Source organism: Dermacentor variabilis, chromosome 8 (assembly GCF_050947875.1).
Source record: "Dermacentor variabilis isolate Ectoservices chromosome 8, ASM5094787v1, whole genome shotgun sequence".
NCBI lineage: Eukaryota > Metazoa > Arthropoda > Arachnida > Ixodida > Ixodidae > Dermacentor > Dermacentor variabilis.
Genome location: NC_134575.1, coordinates 85401478 through 85419917, shown reverse-complemented (window position 1 = coordinate 85419917; position 18440 = coordinate 85401478). Strand labels below are relative to the sequence as shown.

The 18440-nt window shown below is 43.8% G+C and overlaps 1 protein-coding gene across 1 annotated transcript in view; it reads right to left on the bottom strand.

Annotated features, from left to right (window-relative positions):
* The window catches only part of LOC142590384 (uncharacterized), a 32671-nt gene extending 16136 nt beyond the window's left edge, over positions 1 to 16535 (bottom strand). Inside the window, exon 1 of the transcript XR_012830089.1 lies at positions 16515 to 16535. The gene's annotated coding sequence lies outside the window, so the exon portion shown is untranslated. The remainder of the gene's footprint in view (positions 1 to 16514) is intronic.
* Positions 16536 to 18440: the final 1905 nt, after the last annotated feature.

Here is an 18440-nt window from a genome sequence, read left to right as displayed (position 1 = left end):
GTCAGGAGTAGTTAGAACCTGCAGTTGGAACCATTACCTGAACAGCCGCCAGTGCTGGCTTACGTCACCTTCCAACTGCGGTTGCGGTGGCTTCATGAAATTCATGCTGGCAGCCTTCGTTCGGCAACTGCTATACTTCAGACGAGCGGATGGAGGGATGGGCTAGACACTGCTGGCACCATGCATCAGCTAGACACCATGTTCCCAGTAGCCAGGGCACGAGTGCCCAGGATTTATTGAGCAGTTTTTTATAGAGTGAAATGGGGCAACGCTTCTGAAATGATTACGCTACGATATACAGGGAAGTGGGGCGACGACCCCTCAGTTTATCATCCATGGCACACGTGTCAGACCCGATACGATACAATATCAGTGCATGCTTAATACGTAGATGATCACTGTTGCAGGGTAGCTGCGAGGTGAAGCATAATGCAGCGCTTTCTATTGAACACGTGTGCTCTAGTATAGCCCATACGAAAAGTAGGCAATGTTTTACTAGTCCAGTTGGAACTAGCACTCTTGCAGTAGTGCTTCTACAACGCTTATTCTTAAACGAATCTTGAAGAATATGGTTGTTGGTATTGGGGTAAGCTCCCTGTCTAGGTGACGAAAAATAAATTTCGAAACTTTCGATGTTTGCCTATCATTTCTTAGATTTCCAGTCCCCAACGTGGCACCGAGTAGTAACTGGACAGATCTTGAGCGTCGCACGAGGGCAAATTGATACCTAAATAATTCCATTTGTCTGCATTCATTTCATTTTCTTTCCCTCTGTCTCGAGAAACAAACAGATAACGAAACCAACAAAAGAATAGGTTGATTTACTTGTAGTATAACTATATATGTTATTTAAATTATAGGCTAAAGGGAAGTGAAAGTAGATTAAAAGATTCGCCGACCATTACGATATTTTTATTGAGAAATTTGAGCGCAGCTCTATATGTTTTTTTTTTCATTTCGCGTGCCAGTGTTTTCTATAGTGATTATATAGGTATGCAGTTTGCATTAGGAAGAGAACACTGTGAGTAGTGCTCTTTGCTTCGGCACAGACGACGCGCCGCTTTTCTGGTGTCACACCGTACACTGTAAAAATGGTTTCACCCTTGGGGTGTGAATTTGCCACAGAACGATAATCGTCATCAGCCTTGCTTGCGTTTCCTTTCATGAAAACGCTGCGCTCGTTACTTTCCAGTCTAGAATGCTCCGCCATGATGATAACCCGCATGCTGTTCGTGACTTGGAAGGAAATATCGGGCTCGTAGCATTAAACAAAAGAAATGCGGGCAAGACAGATGAAGACTATCGTTGTGGGGCAGATATGCACCCCGAAGGGTGCAATTGCTTTTAGAGTGTAGCCATCGTCGCTCATCTTGCGCGGCGCTGCGCTCTTCCTCGCATGCTTTCGTTTCATCAGCGACGAGCGTGGCCATTCATTGCGGGGAAATGATGCCACCAGGGTAAGCGGCAGCAACGCCCAAGAGAGCGTGACAGCGAGCCTTACTCGCGACCACTCGCCATTGCACCTCGCAAGAGCAGTGATTCCCTCCACACGCTGGTACCGCGCACTGATGACGCCGTGGATGAGCGTAGCACTTCCCACGCCCCAGCTAACTATGTTTTAGCGAATGTCCTGAAGGGGGCGCAGCAAGTGCATGCTGAGCATATCGGCCCCTCTATGAAGAGTGCTCACGTGCAGCGCTCCCACGAGGGAGACATGGCGACGCCCCTTTTAGTGCCGCCAGTCCGCCAATTAAGGAGGCGCGTCGATGCCACATTTAGCATGCGTTTAATAGCTGATACAAACCAGCGATGGAATGCAGAGCACATTGGATTGTAACACTCGTTTGCGTATTGACTGCTACAACAATGTAGATTCAGCTTCTTTTTTTTTTTCAAGCAGCTGAAGAATTCCATACTGACTTGTACACTGCAAGGAGCAGCCACGCTACCTCTATGGGAAGTAGCGATGAACGGAATGCAGAGGCTCGTTATGTAGCCATCGGGGAACTTAGAAGGGCCTAGCAAGACATGGCAAGGAGATAAGGGACAGGAGAAGATGGAATAACTGTCAATTTAATTAAATATAGACAACATATCATGAATGAAATGCTTGCCGCCATGTGCACGCGATGCGTCTCGACTTCAAGTGTACCATAGAGCTATGAGATTGTCAGCATTATACTAATCCATAAAAAGGAAGACGTTAAATAATTGAATAATTGCAGGCCCATTAGGTTCCATTCAGTATGGTACGAAATATTCACAAAGAAAATTTTTAATACAATGATGGCTACACTTCACTGAACAAAGAGAGCAGAGTGGCTTCGGGAAGAGATATTCCATGGTGAATCGCATCCATGTGGTCAATCAAGCTATCGATAAATATACGGAGTACGTGACTAGGGGCAACGTCATCAAAATAATGGTACCACGCATGCGCAAGCTTGGTCTGCCTGTGTATAAGCACACCTGTCTCCCGAAATTGAACATTCCTTCGTTTCCTGTTGCTCGGCTCTCTACACGGTGTACGAAGTCGAGGTGCCGGTTCGTTTTATTACGACCGCCAGTCGGCCATGAACGAACCTATGGACTGAATAAAAATGTATATTGAAAGAATGCCGCCGACACTGCTACAGCCACCAAGGTCACTCAACAGCACTGAAGACATATTTCATAACATAAGCTAATGGGAACGTGAGTTAAACCTTTTCTGCTGCGCTAACGGGACTGACGCAGCAGCCTAAGGAAGTTCAAGCGTTAACATTTCTGATGACGATATCAGAAGATGGCAGACGAACGTACCATACTTCTGTGTGCGGCAGCGAAGACGAGAAGAAAGACCTCGAAATTTTCTGAGTAAAGTTCGACGCCTATTACAAGCCGTCTGCGAACGTAACCTTTCATGAATTCCGAATTGGCTCCCGGGACCAACAAGGACAGTGCTTTTATGACGGCCTCGCGGAACTGCGAGTTCTCACGAATAGAAGTGAATTCGCTGAGCTCGAGGAACGGCTCATTTAAACCTCATTTTCGGCTCATTTCGCTGAGCTCGAGAACTTCACATTTCAACCTCGTTTTCGGCGAATTCGCTGAGCTCGAGAACGGCTCATTTCAAACCCTCGTTTTCAAAACCACTAGAAAGGTGCCGCGCATGGGAACAAGCAAAAGAACAATTTCAAGCAATCAGAGAAAGAACAGCTAACGCGACAGTCGCAGCAATCCAGGCGAACGCAAAACCTTACTCCAACTGTAGTCTTGAAAGGCAACAAAATGGGAAATTTGCCATTCAGGGCAAACATTGCTACAACAGCAGCAGAAACAGCCATTTCACTCGAATGTGCCATCAGATACAACAAAGGTGAAGCTCAACTGCACGCGAGGTTAAGGAGGGTTGTTTTAGGAACTGAAGAGGCATACTTGCTCCACGCGCTCCAAGTGTGTGTTATTGCCAGTGAGAACCGTTGGTCGGCGCAAATTGTTATCGCAGGTGCAGGGGTTGATCGCAAAATCGACACGAGAGGCCAAATGCTGTATCGTGTCTGAGGCGACGCTCCGAAAACTTACGCAGCCGGCACAGTTTCGCTCGACCACTTTGCGTGCCTTTTTCGTCCGCAAGCAAACAACTTTGAAGAAGATAACTTTACTTATTATTGCTCTGATCTGTCAAGTGGAATTTTTTTGTACCCCAGTTCGTGCCAGTAATAGTCAGTGGTAATACTGCAGGAAGCATGGGACTGATATCCCGTGTGCGCTCAGTCGAAGCGCTGCCAAGCCAGGATGCAAGCGCAACTTTTGATGATGGATTTGAAGGCTTTGGAGAACTGAAGAGTGTTACCTATCACATTTAACTCATGCCAGGAGAACGAAGAATCGTCAAGCCAGTACGCAGGGTCACGGTTGCTCTTCAAGAACGTGTGAAACAGGAACTCGACAAAATGGAGCATGACCTCGTCATTGCAAAGGTAACTAAACCTACTGCTTGTTCGAGCCACATGGTCGTAGCGGTTAGAAACGACAAAGTGCGCATTTGTTAAATTCCTTCGGATTTTAACAAGGGCTTACTGAGGGAGCACTATCGTACGCCAACATCAGATGACATGGTTCCCAGCCTGCATTTGGCAAAGTGCTTTTCAGCATTAGATGCATCTTTAGGATTTTGGCAAATTCGGTTAGGCAACGAAAGTGCATTAATATGCACAATGAGCACTACCTACTGCTACTGAAAATTTATTCGCAGGCCGTTTGAGATTGCCTTGGCCCAGGAAGTGTTTCAGTGGTCAATGAACCGTGTAGTAGAAGGCTTGGGTGGTGTTGCAGTTGTAATGGTTGACATTCTATTCTGGGTCTAGTGTCGAGAAAAGCATGACAATAACATAGGAGGTTAACTTTGATGCTGAATAAACCATTACTTAACGTTGAATAAAAAATGCCAATTTTGCAGCTCGGAGTTTGCTACATGGGACATATACTCACACAAGAAATAACTTGCCTGGATGCAGGGAAAGTGGAAGACATCTTGCAAGTGCCACCACGAAAAATTGTAAGGAACTGTAAGGTTTTCTCGAGATGATTAACTTCGTGGGGCGCTTCATCGCCAACATGTCTTCACGGTCCGCACCCGCCAGGGAACTATTTAAAGAGTACACAGCCCGGCTCTGGACACAAGAGACTGAAGAAAGGGTCTGAAGCCTGCGCGCCGGTCTAACAAGGGCACCTGTTCTTGCATATATTCAGAAAGGAATACCACTGACGTCGGTGGATGGAATCCAGCAAGGGGTGGGGGCAATTCATTTGCAAAAACGACACGCAAACGACTACTCGTCATATTCGCTTACAGAAGCGCAAAAGAAATGCACCCAAATCAAGAAGGAAATGGTAGCCATTGTTCGCGGATGGGCAAAATTTGTAGACTATATCCTTGGGCAGCAAGAGGTTATCGTAGAATCTGATCGTCGCCCCCTACAGTCAATATTTAAGAAGCCACTGTATGAGTGCGCGTTACGCTTGCAGCATATGAAATTCGCTCTTAAGAGGTTGCCCATAAGAGTGGCTTACAAGCGCAAGAAAATACCTGTTCTTAAAGGATGCGCTGTCGCGCTTTCCGAACAAAACTGACCTGAAAGAAGAATCGCTAGATTCCCAAGTACATGCTCTTTTTCCACTTCCAGTCTCTGATCGTCAACTGCAGGGAATGTGTGAAGAGGCACTGAAAGACGCAACAAAGACTGAAACTTGCAGCTGCTCAAGCAACGAATGGGCCGAGAGCAAGCAACGTGTCTCTGAGGCCGTACTGGAACTACCGCGACGAACTTCATGTCGAGGATGGTCTCATCTTAAGAAGCAACAAACTCGTCAATTCTCCAACAAAACGACAGGAAGCACTGCTCTACGCGGCACACAGGATTGAAGAAAAAATTAAGGCAAGATCCAGAGAAGTTATGTAATGGCCTAGCATGGCGGCGGGCGTTGCAGCTGTTGCGAGGACATGCTCGCTTTGTGAAAGGTAAAAGAGCAGGAACGCCAGGTTCCCTGTGCTTTGTAACGATATGCCTACTTTGCCGTCGCAAGTAGTCGGAGTCGACCTTTTCTACCATGGAGGCGATGGATACATTGTTATGGCAGATTTCAATTCTTTTTCGAAGTCAAGCAGATGCGTCGAACAACAGCAGAAGGAGTGACAGATTTAAATTATGGGGTGTTACGTGCCAAAACCACTTTCTTATTATGAGGCACGCCGTAGTGGGGGACTCCGGAAATGTCAATCACCTTGGGTTCTTTAACGTGCATCTAGCTCTAAGTATACGGGCATTTTCGCATTTCGCCGCCATCGAAATGCGGCCGCCGTGGCTGGGATTCGATCCGGCGACCTCGGGCTCAGCAGCCCAAAACCTTGCTGAAAAATGTGTTCATGCAAGTGTTCGTCACTCAGGGCAGCTCGGTGAAGATATGCAGCAATTATGACCTCCGTTCAATAATGCGGGCTGTCGCGTCTTTTCCGCGCAACTGCGCATAGTCCACACGACTTCCAGTCCACACTACCCTCACGGTAATGGCATGGCTGAAAGGGTATTCCAAGAAGCAAAGAAACTGCTCAAGAAATGCCGGTTTGAAACGCTAGCGTTGTACAATGCCTTGCTAGAATGGAGGAACATGCCAACGAACGACCGCCTAAAGTAACCCGCGCGAAGACTCATGGGCCGTCAGAAGAGGACTAAACCGCCAGCACTAGACTGCCACTTCGAACCGCCAACTGTCCCTACTGGAAAAGTTCGAAAGCAACTCGACAAAACGCGGCGCAAACAACGCACCTTCCACTAGAGATCTACGCGAAATCTACCGGATATTCACACTGGCTCCCATTTTACTGTTTCCGATACGAAACACAAGACTTGGGCAGTAGCAGTCGTCATAGGCCTGACAAGTGCACCACGCTCTTATGTCATTGCGAGAGAGAACGGACAGCCGCAACGACGCAAGAGAGAGTGCACAGTAGACCAAGAGAAGGACAGGTTTTCTTCCGGCAGACCGAGAGTGCATGAGCGGCTCCTCACTCTTTCCCTCTGCTGTAGACCAACAAGCAACACGCACCTCAAGAAGCGCTCCGTAGAAACACACGACAGCGTAGAGAACCGCAACGCTATCGTTTTTCAATTCAATTCAGTTATTTCAATTTAATTATTTCCTTGTACATTATTTTGCTTTTCTTTTTTCTTTTTAAAGGAAGACAGATGTGACCAGGGGCGACGCCATCAAGAATACTGTTACTACGCATGCGCAAGCCTGGTCTGCCTGTGTATACGTACATCTGTCTCACGCAATAAAGCGTTCTTTCGTTTTGTGCTGCTCAGCTGCCTAGCGAGTAGAATGAATCTCTCTATATGGGTTTCATAGATTATGAAAAATCATTGAAATCAGTGCAGATACCATCAGCCATAGAAGTATTGCATAATAATGAAGTTGAACTCGCATACGGAAATACCTTGGAAGATATCTACAAAGATTCCGCGGCTACCTTCGTTCTCTAGAAGAAAAGTAGAATGTTACCTAAGCAGAAAGGGGTAGGCAAGAAGACAATAATTCTAATACAAGTCGCTGCAAGCCTAGAAGTATTGAAGCTGATAGACTGATAGAGAGGATTAATGGCAAATGTCTACGCTAGCATCGGTTTGCAGATGAAATTGGCTTTTTCATGAACACACCGCACAAACTACAAGAATGATTCGAGACCTTAAGAGGAAGCTTTAGCTCAAGTGCTCCTATCTAAATACATGTAAAAGGAGAATTCGTTTTTCTCGGCAACCACTGCACCAAATTTGACGAGGTTTGTTGCATTTAAAAGACAAACGTAAAATCTAGTGACTGTTGGTTTCAAATTTTTGAGTTAGATCGTCAATCTTTTATTAAGAATTGGCAAAAATCGAAAATTTTCAAAAAACGAAACTATCAAATTTACAACTCTGTAACTTAACTACTAAAAATGATAATACAATTCTGTGAATTGCATCTAATAGTACATCTAAAGCGGACAAAATTGATATGTTACACATGAATATAAAAAAATTTAATCATAGAGAAATACAACTTTTGCAAAACCGTTGTAACAAACGTAACAAATTCACGTAAGATGTAAAATGACATATTGAATTTGTCCGCTTTGAATGATCTAATGGATGCCGTTTACAGAACCGCAATATCGGTTCCTCATGCAGAGCTATGAATTTATAAACTTTGTGCTTCTATTTTTTTCACACGGTCAAATATTTGAAAATCGTTTTAAGAAAATTCAAGCCCTAAATCGAAATTCCGCTTCCAATAGTCATTAGAAGTTAACTTTCTTTTTCAAATGCGACAAATTTCACCAAAATCGGTCCAGGGGTTATCTCATAAAAACGTTTTTGCGTTTTACATAGGCCGCGTCGGAGTTGGGCCCGAGCTAAAGCTTCCAAGAAAGTGTAACAGTGGGGTTAACGATTACTATGCAGAAGACAAAGACAATGTTCAATAGCCTCGCAAGGGAACAAGATTTCAGGATCGCCAGTCAGCCTCTTAAGTCTGTAAGGGAGAAAGTTTAGGGTCTCCAGTGAGTTTTTGACCTAGAATACATGAAAACGAAATTTACAGAAGAATGACAATGAGGTGGAATGCATACGCTAGGCATTACCAAATTAAGACTGCCAGCTTACCATTGTTGTTGAAAACGAAAACCTAAAATTATAACATTCTACTGGTGCTAAGATATGCGGCAGAAACTTGGAGGTTAAAAGTTAATCTCGATCACAAGTTAAGGACCCCGCAAAAAGCAATGGAAAGAAAATTGTTACCCTTAACGTTAAGAGATAGGAAGAGAATTGCAGACTGGGGATAGCTCATGGGGATAGCCAATGTAGTAGTTGGCATTACGAGAGAAAATGGAGCTGGCCAGGTCATGCAATGCGTAAAAGAGATAACCAGCGGACCATTAGAGTTACCGAATAGGTGCCGTGATAAACGAAGTGCCGTCGAGAGCACTTCACTTCCTAGAACTAGGTGAGGTGATGAAATGAGGAAATTTGCAGACGCAGTTTAGAATCCGCCACCACAAGACAGATGAAACGGGAGGTCACAGGGAGAGGCCTTCGTCCTACAGTGGACATGAAAATCGGCTGATTTTAATGATGATGATAAGCTTTTATGTAGCTTTAGAAAGGAAAGCCCTACCTCTCTTCACAGGTCATTGGAAACAGTAAATTCAGACAGCACGTAGTTGTTTCCACGGCATTTTGTTATCGAAAATACGTTGTCGGTCGCGCGCAGGCATCGTATCAATTAGACAGTGGAAGGCGAAACCATAGGCGTTGAAGGTCAAGAAAACTTTTAAAAGAAGTTGGTTACGGGTATAAGCGCAGAAAGAAGCTTTGGATTATGCTCATGGTAGAATATATAATTCATATTTGGTAGGTTGATAAGCCATTTATTTATGTAGTATCTTTCCGATGGCCTGTGGGGCAAGTTCATGGAACGGCAAGTTCAATGAAAATTCCGCCGAACTTTTCGTGTACAATATTTCGGTATATTGGGCTCCGTATTATTTGACGTATGGAGCGTCCTGAGTGGGACATAGAATATTTCAGTAAATATAAATGAACGAGGCTGCATACTTAGCGATCACAAGTGTCACAGATAGAACCGGATTCAATTACTAGTTTTCAAGAAATCTCTAGGTGTTTTTCCGAAGTATAGCAGAAGTGCAAATATGTGTTTCAGGCAATAAATATTTATGGAATCATTGTTCCCGGTGCGGGTTATAATCAGCAGTAACTCTTTTCTCTATTCGTCTCAATTACCGCATAAGTTACAAGACTGGGTGGGTATATTTGAATGTTCCTGCTAGTGAGCCTGGAAAAAAATACAACTGCGCAGAAATATTGTCGCTACCATAAAATCTATCATACACCTACTGCAACGTGCACTGGAAATGAACAGGTGTTCATTCTAGGCTTTCTGGCCTGCATTGCCACTAAGTAGGCAAAATGTATACTACTAACACGAAAGCTATTGGCTTGTGTAATACGTGCAGAAAATTATTTTATTTTCCTGGTTTTAAATCCAAAAAACACATTCTAATTATGAAGCACGCCGTGCTGAGGGACGTGCAGAACTATTTTGCGCATCTGGGCTTCTTTAATGCACCCCGATACTTGGCGCACGATCTTTCCTCCATTTCATCCTTATCGAACTGCAGCTACTCTGGCCGCGAGTGAATCCACGACCTTGAGTTCCGCAGCCAAATGCGATAGCAACCGGGCCACCTCGGAGGGTTATTTATGTTAAGGTATCACTGATTACTGCATCAAAAAAACATGCGGTACCTGCTAGGTAGTAAAGCTTTGTTCACTTATATTGTGTTGCATGTACGTCTAATGTTCATCCGAAGTTATCGTTAAGCCCTTCAAATACAATCACCATAAGCATCCTAAAATATGCATGCATGTTGGTCCACCTGTACTTTTAAATGCCTCCTCGATACCTCGTCGTTACCACGACACAATTGGTTGCGATTGATCGAGCGATGTCCAAGCACGTCCAAAAGCTCTGTTAATAGGTTTCTCGGTGGTCAGCACGCATAAAAAGCTGCGTTTCGCAATGGCATTCGCTGGCCAGTGATTTTCAGCCTCGGTCTGTAGCGTGTTATTTTCTTTCTAATTGCAATATAGTATTGACAAAATTATTATTCCAAAGGCATGCTTGCTCGCTTGATAAAAGCCAGGTATATTTCAGAAAAATCTCCCAAAAGAAATTGGCGTCAAACACATCCTGAAGAGGAGAATAGCGTTTCTCAGTACTGCAGAAAGGGCTACAAAGATGTCTGTGTGTCATGAAACAACAATAAATACAATTTCCTGGGGAACATGCGTCACGTACAAGTAAGTGCAAGATGCGTCGGAGCGCTTTGCGTAACATCGTTGCCCTAACACGTTTCGTGAAAGTATTTTAATATGCAAAGCAAGTTAGAATATTGTCCTACCATGCAACAATGAAAAACCGCACTATAGGAACAGCGAGAAATACGCTCTTGTTGCGCGCCATTCTAAGCCGAAATGAAAAAAAAAATTAGTTATGGTGTTTTACGCGCTAAAACCACTTTCTGATTATGAGGCACGCCGTAGTGGAGGACTCCGTAAATTTCGACTACCTGGGGTTCTTTAACGTGCACCTCAATGTAAGCACACGGGTGTTTTCGGATTTCGCCCCCATCAAAATGCGGTCGCCGTGGAGTCACTTCTAGGGTTTTTTTTTGTTAAAAGCGAACGAGACAGAGTACAATGAAACAGTAGATTTCGCTGTTCCTACCGTGTTCTCCGGTCTCCGGCAAATAGAACAATGCGTCTCCAATGCGAGGACAAAAAAATTTATATATCTTATGTTTTGATATATCCAGCTGTTCCTTCGTACAGCTAAGCGAAAATTTGTTTTGCAGCACTACAGGATGGCTGTTTTTTTCAGTATATCTTACATAGATTATTCCATATTTTTACGTATGTGCTATTTTAAGTAAGAAACCGTATTAGAAAGCCACCGTTCTTGTTAGTGTAAAATACTGGAGAATTTCTAAAAAAATGTTCTCTATATTATTGCATACTGGCGACTCCCTACCAAGCAAGAAGACAAGAAAACGCACTTTTCTCTACGAAGCGCTCTCTAACGTCCAAGGTCGCTTATTTTAGGCGCTAGAAAAGCTCGCGCTCTCTAAAATTAGCCCAGGCAATAGAGGGGACATATCTAGCTGCAGCATTTTGTTACAGCCAGTGCCTTCACGCAGCAACAGAAACAATGTAAGGGCACATGGTAGTGCTAAAACGGTGTGTGGCACAGTCCAGAAACAATTAAATATCTCAAGCTGGGGACGTGCCAAGCAATATGGTTTGTAGTAAAAGCATTTTCAGTGATGTGGCATACCTAATAAGTGCGACGCTACACAGAAATATGGCTGCAAATTTATCGGCTACAGTTGGTCTTATGTCCATCTGGTGGAACCTTAAGAGAATGCAGTCGACGAGAACAAAATATTACTTCCATAGTTCATAAAACTAGGAAACACGCCGCTGAACAATGGAGCTCGTCTCGCGACCGTTGATTTTGGTGAATAATAATTTATACGCTCTACAAGAGAGAAATTGTCATTGTCAGAACAACGCAGCAGTTCGTTGAAAGTAATATTCTCGTCCCATGTAGTACTAGTTCATTAGACGTCTAAAGGCGGCGCAAAAATGCCACACAGGTCTGTGCTATCTCACTGCAGTTTTTGTGAGTTGTACGAATACGATTCACAAATTAGGGAAGCTGGCTGAGAAATTTTAGAAAAGATAAATAAGGCTTAGATTTTTGACAGCAATTATTCTGACAGTTATGGTTTTGAGTGTGTACAGCCCGTTTCGCCAGTGTAGCTCCAATTCGAATGAAGTTTTATCAAACGCAAACTTGACTTTAAATGACAAAATCTTACGACAAAAATTACTAGTTGCTGAACTGATGCGAGAAACAGACTATCATATATCTAACTGCAGCCGCGAATCATCTTATTTTTGCCATGGCTACGTCGATTGCTTATCCGCTGATTATCACCAAATATAACCTACGTTGATGTTTCATTCTTGTTGGAAAGTTGACCTAACGAAAGAAAGCTGCGATTGTGCAGACAATATGGGTCCCATGGGTCCCACACGACAAGTCATTACATCTAAAAATATTTGCTCAAAGCCATGGGTAAATGTTCATGTACCCTTAAGAGACTAATTATAATGCGTGCTAGTGAGTGTAAACCAAAAACGCCCTTTAAGCAGGCATGCTCGAACCTACTACTGCAGAGACACTGAATTCCATTGTTATATTGGAAGGTCCACAGATTTCTCGAGCATAAAACAACGAAAAACAAAATCCCGCTGGACCCATCTCACAATGAAATTTTTATGTTTCTGCTATTAGCTTCGAAGTAATTTATGGACACAACATATTGCAACCGCTGACGCGTACGTTGTAGGAAGCGTTTATGCAGTCCCGATGCTTTCTCGGAACTTTCTTCCGAACAAGTTGCGCTATCCAGCACCGTCGCAGTAAAGTGCAAGCGAAGCGCGTCAGTGAATATACACTCAGACAAGGTTGTCTGAATTGAAATACACCCAGCACCCTATCATTCTAAATGACTTATTCAAGAGCGTCATATGCGTGAAGTACAGATCCAGTGTCACACAGCCAGTGCCCCAAGCTCAAATCAAAAAGGTTTGTTGAGAAGTGGCGCATACGCAGTTACACATAGCTAGCTACCCAAATCTGTGTAAAAGATGCACATACCTATAACTTATGGTAGATTTCTAATAAACCAAGTTTGAGGTAAAAAGTTTTTAGAAGAGTGGCTCATAGCCACTGGTCTATACTCAGTGACACAAACTGACACAAAAGAGTGTCACTGAAGTGTCGCACATACCTGGTTTCACGTGCCGAGTAATCCAAGTGGCGATGAATGAGATGTACTGAAGAGTGGTACCTAAGTAGTGGCGCATACCGAGAGACACACGTTGCCGGGAGACTAGTTAACTGACGCGCATGCGCAACGCGTCACATGTTCGTGAGCCAAGTTGGCCCGATAATTCGTTTTACACCCGGCGGGTTCGTCACAGCAACACCATGCTCTGACCACCATATCATGGACTACCCAGTCACCCAAGATGGCGGGAAAATTTTTCCAGACACCGAGGGACAAACATACAGACAGACCCCGCATAGAGCGTAGATTACCCTAATATACTAACTGCATAACATTAACTTTTTTCGCAATTAAACAGCTCAGGCTACAAACAACCAATCAAAGACTGTGTCTTGGCGTAATATTGAAATATCAATAAAGAAGGCGTCCAGTGCGTTGTTCCATATGGAGTGTATCAGAATTTACGGCGACTTAAGTTAAAACTCTTCGACAAAGAGAGTATAAAGACCCGAAGTTTCTGTGAGCTGAATGATAGTTTAGTATATTTTTTGGTTAGATTAGGTTGCACGCTGGAAACCAGACTACTTTGTCAAAGAGTATGTTCGGCAGTGATCAGCAATAAAAAATGCGTAAAATATCGAATGCTTCCTCTGGAGCTAGGAACCTATTTTTAGAAGTCATGCCTCTTGCGCGACATACTCTGCGTAGACGGATTTGCTTGTTTGACAAGATACTTGCAATAAATAGCAACGGCGTCGCACTTAAAAAAATTGCAATTACGAGTACTCGACGCTGACAAAAAAATTCACATTTTAACAACTTAACAACTAAGAATACTCTCACCCCCCACTGTGAGCCTAGTAACCATAAACCAGTCACTTGAGGTAGAGCCGCAGACCGCATGCTCTCAGCCCCCATGTTTCGCGCGCTATATGACTGTGTGCCCATAACGGAAAGGTATGATCAAGTTGTATGTTGCCATTCGAGGTAATTCAAGCTTATGGGCTATAGTGATGAGAACAATCTACGCCAAAATACCAGATGTATATATACAAATTGAGACCTCCATAGCCAAAATAGGAATATTTGCTTAAAGTGTTTCTATCCTGGAAGTCTGGAAAGCACGCTTTCGTTGGCAACCTTCAGAATGTTGAGGCGACTAAGCTTCTTCGCTTGTTATTTAGGCAAGAGTAGTTCCGCTTGAAGAATGATTCTGCTATGCGAGAGCGCTTTTCCGGCCAACTCTCCCAGGTAGTCCCGGAAATTCACGTTATGTTTGATCAAAGAAGTTCTGTTTTATATAGGCACACCGAAAAAGGCTGAAAAATGATCGTGTCAGAATAAATATCTGGCTTGCGTTTAATCTTTCTTTTTGCGTTCGAAATCATTGACCATAGAACGTATACCTTGAACAAATAATAAAGCCTGTCCCCTACCTTCAGCTAAACGAACAAATAGCCTCAATGAGCCGTATGATGGCAGCACAATTTTCTGTAAAGCCTCTATTCACGCCCTCAGATTCACTTGCACCAAAAAAGGCGTTCAATTACATGATAGGGCGAATAATTTAAAGAGTAATAACGAGCTTCCTGAACATTCCTTTCTAAGGCCTTGTTTCAACCGGAAAGCTTAAGTAGGACACATTTGTTTACATGACTAGCTATTACAACTCTATTACAACTGAAAGTTTTATAAATTCATATAATTTAACATAATAATGTTGTTATTAGAACCATTGCGGACGTTCTAAATTGTGTGACCCGCCTAATACCATTTGCTTTTATTGCATGGTGCTTATTGTTATGTTTTGATGCGAAAATTGATGCGAATAATAACCGGAGCCTTCTGATTTTACGTCACCCAAACCATACGCACCGGAAAGCTAATTATGTCTCTTTTCCGTCGAAAGAAGAAAACGAACCAGCGTGTTTCTTTACCTTCTCAAGTACTGGTTTATACATGTAGCACTTGGCAGTAAGCTCTACATATTGTTTATGCATGCTTGTTTATACTGACAGCACAGGGGGCCCATTGGAGAGAGCTGGTCGCACACACCTGCTATGACAACACTGGGAGTTGATCCACACGTTGATTCACAGTGATAAAGTTGGGATGGGCACTGTGTTAACATAGATGGCAATGGGTAGTGGCGGCAAACCAGTGACAAGGCATTCTTACGGTATATTACTAAACGTTCACTGGCCAAACAGTAATTGCGATAGCCAGGTTTCTATAAACGTTGCAATCTAGCACAAATATTGCACTGGTTCACTATGGTATGATCTTCTTCATTACACACAGCAGACCAATACACCTGCTTCGCAATGAATCACCGAGCACTGCTTATTAGGCTTGTTGCATTGAATTCGGTAGCCGTCGCTCATACATTCTCACTACTGACCACAAATATAGTCGCCAGCCTGTTCGGTATAATAATATTAATAGCTGGGCGTACAACACCAACTTCAAATGCACACAATTGGATGACATTGGACAGGCCACCGCAGCTGGGTTAACACCTAAAAGTTTTATTTCTAACTTCAGAACTCTGTGACCGTTGCTTCAATAATAGTGATACGCCAGGAGTTCTATATCTATAAATATATTCTTTTATTATACGCTATAACAATTGCAGGCGTGTCGGCACTTGTCATTGGCCACATTAAGCAGCGGTAGTGGAGATCAGCACTCAGTATTTGCCGCTTCCGTTTTCCAAGCGTGCACTCATAAATAGTAATCAGCCCTTCATTTCTATACATGTACTGCATGCTCGTTACTGAATGCATGTGCTTTTATGTCTGCATAGTAGTGAACTCAGAGCATCGTGTATGCACGCAGTACAGTGATAATCTTAATGGCCCGGACGCGGCATGAAATCGAGTGACGCAGTAAATTTACATGTGAGCGGCTGGCGAATGGAAAAATTCCTCGTTTCGAGTTCGTAGATCAATAGGCTCCCGTTAGCGGAACACAGCCGCTGCTGTTTATGCTGACTTTTCGCGCATCTTTTTCTGTGACCACAAAATGCGACTTTTACTTTCTGAGCATGCACATACTAGATGTGCAGCGTAGCAAAGCGGCATTTTGATTATGTGCGGCTTAGTAGACAGAAGTGAGCCACTTGCGGTTTCTTTGTCGCACCGAATACGGGTCGTGCCGGATCAGCGTAGTGGCTATGGCGTTGCGCTGTTTAGCTCGATGTCATCGTTTCAACCCTTGCTGCGGCTGCGGCATTTTAATGGGAGCGGTGTGCGAAAATGCTCGCGTATCTAAATTCATGTGCACGTTAAGAAAGCGCAGGTGGTTAAAGTTACTCCGGAGTCCCCATCTATGGCACCGTATTAATGATATGGTGGTTCTGCCGCGTAGAATCTCGACTTGATTAGCGGATACAAAACACTGATACATGTAGTGTAGAAAAAAAAGGTACAATTATAAACCGGTTACTACCTGTACAATATCATGCCATCTATATTTTAGCGTGCCTGTGTGGTAGTGTGTTAAATTTACAATGCAAGAATTAGACGTTCTAATCATAGCGATGAACGTTTACCATTTCGTTGCTTCTTTCTTTTTCGTCGTGATGTTTGAGTTTTGTGTTGGCACGCTCGAAACTGTACACAATCAATTGAAGGCCTCATTTGTCACGTAACTTGTGCACTAGTATGAGGCGTCATAGCATCGAGTATCCGATCCCACAGCAGCACCGTGAACATGAATGGGTAACGGTCAGAGAAAGTTGGTTTCTCAATATGGATTACGCATGTTCTTTGCGAATAGAGTGTTTTAGTTGAGCGTGTTTACACTCCGCTAAGCGGCTAAGCGAAGCGGAAGCGCGAATGCGCATGCGCCGTCCGCTTAGCCGTAAGCGGGCTAGCGGAGCGAGGAACACGGTCCGCTAAGAAGCTGCCTGAGCGGAGCGTGTTGCGCAGCGGTTTGGCTAGCGTTGGCGTCAGAAAGGATTGGATTGGATGCTGAAAGCAAGCGTGCTGGCTATCACGTGGCGTTCCCCAAGACGGCGCTTTATTTTTCATTGGATAAAATGGACGGGTAATGCATTACAGATGCACGTCTACATACTTCATGGAGAAATAAGTTATATATACACATATATACTATACAAGAGTGATCAATAGGTATTTTTATTTTCTTTCATTACCCTGAATTTGGCCAGGGGGCGCTGCAGCTACGAAAGGTCCGCTTTGCTACGCTAAACGTATAACTAAAACGTGAAAATTGCTCGCCGCACCGCTGTGGCTTAGCGGGGCAGCTTGGAGCGGAGCGTACCGTAAAGACGCTCAACTAAAACATTCTAATGACGAGCGCTTATTGGCAGCGAAGTAGCAACGGGGACGCTCACTTTCACTACTCAGTTGCGGCTAACGCAGCTCTTCTACATTCGCACGATGGTTGCCTGCTTGGCTCTTTGGGTGGCGCTACATTGTGGGTTTCGTTGCCTCTGGCAACCGGTCTGTTTTATGAACTATGAATGCAAACTTGAAACTACCACAAAACAGGTGAAGATGTAGGCAGACACGAATATATGTTATGTGCTGCATGCTCTCTACATAGGTGTAAGGAGCTGATTTTCATGGCTCAAACCCAAGAATAATGTGCCATGTCGTTGGTCTACCAATAATAAATTTTCTGTTTTAGAAGTGTTGCTTTAAAAGTATAAGCTGGTGTCATGAGGCCCAATGCCCTTTGAAGGATAGTCTGGATGGCTGCAGACGGCTGCCGTGGTATGATGATCGTTCCTTTCTCTAAATATGTTATTGTTTTCGAAAAGATGAAAAGAGAGCAAGTATTTTTTTTTGCTTTAATCCACTTTGTCCTAGGCCGCTGTGAATATATTTCACCCAATGAAAGTAACATTGGACGTAAAGCCTTATGGTGATGTCTCTTTGCGAAGGCAATAACCTTCTATTGCATTCTATAACCGCTAATTACTTTATTACATGCGTTCTCACTAATCCAACTTAAGCTAAGTAGGTGTACATTTTGTCGCATTCGAATATGACATCGTAATAAATAAACCATCGGATTAAATAAAAAATTGTGTGCATACTCCGAGTGCGACAGTCACCGGAACCGTGACAGTACACTGGGGCCCTATAACGTAAAACTGGGCCCTATAACGTAAAACTATTCCAATATGTTTTTATTCCAATCTCCTGACGTCAAATTTGCGCAACCGCTGACGCAACCATCGGGCGGTCACCCGCAGGGTTGTTTCAACAGACCAATCAAACGCTCTGCTTGTTCATAGCAGGTCACTTTTGTCTGCATAAAAAACGAATAACATTGCCTACATTGAGTGGCTAGCCTTATCTAATTGGCTCACATGAGGCGAGGAGCACGCACAAGTGGAGAGGGATTCGATGGTGCCGAGTCATTGCACTGAAAATCGATAAAGGATGAAGAGAGTGGCGCCGGCGCCTGTGATTGGTCCGCTTCCCCTTCCTTAGCTTACGGTGGC